General features: G+C 44.9%; 1 non-coding gene across 1 annotated transcript; it reads right to left on the reverse strand.

Moving 5' to 3' along the window:
- Positions 1-106, reverse strand: LOC132662586 (U6 spliceosomal RNA). The gene has a single exon (XR_009602612.1). It is a non-coding gene; the product is annotated as a U6 spliceosomal RNA (small nuclear RNA).
- Positions 107-1467: the final 1361 nt, after the last annotated feature.

The following is a 1467-nucleotide window of genomic DNA, read 5'->3' on the forward strand; positions in this document are numbered from 1 at the left end:
AAAAATATGGAACGCTCATAAATCTGCATGTCACCCTTGCACAGAGGCCATGCTAATCCTCTCTGTATCGTTCCAGTTTTAGTATAAGTTCTGCCAAAGCAAGCACTTTACTCAAAACTTCTTGGGAGCAGAGATGGAATTTCTCATTTCTTCATCCTTTAGTAAGGCACTCAGCAAATAGCTGTTAAACAAAGGAGCCTGCTTGGGATTCTGTCTCCCTCTCTGTCCCTCCCCCGCTTGCTCTCTCCCTCTCTCTCAAAACAAATTAAACTTAAAAAAAAGAAAAGCATTTTGACCTTCCTATTTTAAGAGATTCCCAGGGCATCTTGTCTTATTAGCCACTCTACTCACTAGAACAGCTTCACCCTCCCTGTATTCTTTTTTTTTTTTTTAATGTTTATTTCCGAAGGAGAGAGGGACAGAGCATGAGTGGAGGAGGGGCAGACACACACACACACACACACACACACACACACACACACACACAGAAGTCAAAGCAGGCTCCAGGCTCTGAGCTGTCAGCACAGAGCCCGACCCAGGGCTCAAATCCACAAACCTCAAGATCATGACCTGAGCCAGAGTCGGACACTCAACCGACTGAACCACCCAGGCGCCCCTCCCTCTCTCCCTGTATTCTTAGAATGCTTGCACTTCCCAATTTAGGCTTGGTCTCAGCCAGAGGAGCAATCTCTGAGCTCCCATTACCAGGTGGGTCACAGGATGGTGTGAGTATGCAGAGCTCAGCCCCTCCTTACAACAGGCGCTTTCCAGAGCACTTCAGCTTACTGCGCAACTTACAATCACTGGGTAATTCTCAAGGCATTTCCCCATTGATTCCCTCATTTGATTTTCACAAAAAACATCCGTGAGGGGAGCAAGGCAAGCTTGAAGAAGACCTAAAGTAATTTAAAAAATTAGAGTAGGAAAGCTTTCTGGGTGTGACACAAAACTCAAAACCCACAATAGAAAGTTTAGATATATTTGACTCTACAAAAAAGTAATTCTGATGAAAAAATAGCAAAAACACTGAAAAATAAATGACAATATGGGGGGAAAAAACCACATTTGCACCACAGTGATGAAGAGCTAACTTATACGGAAAACTCCTATAAAATATACAAAAGACCTACCATACAAGACAGAAATGGACAAAGGCAATGCCTATGCTAGCTTATACCATGGCTTTATGCAAAGTAAAGAACAAGTCTCCCTGAGGATGAATTAGAAAAAGGGGCCCCCATGGGGTCCTTGGGTGGCTAGGTTGGTTAAGCATCCGACTCTTGATTTTGGCTCAGATCATGATATCAGGAAATTGGGCTCCGTGCTGGATGTGGAGCCTGCTTAAGATTCTGTCTCCCTCTTCCTCTGCCCCTCCCATGCTTGTGCTCTGTGCGTGCACGTGCGCTCTTAGGAAAAAGAAAATAAAAGGGGCCCCCGTAGCACGCACAACTAGGTGAATAGCGCACT

Source organism: Panthera onca, chromosome D1, assembly GCF_046562875.1.
Source record: "Panthera onca isolate mPanOnc1 chromosome D1, mPanOnc1 haplotype 2, whole genome shotgun sequence".
NCBI classification, from domain to species: domain Eukaryota; kingdom Metazoa; phylum Chordata; class Mammalia; order Carnivora; family Felidae; genus Panthera; species Panthera onca.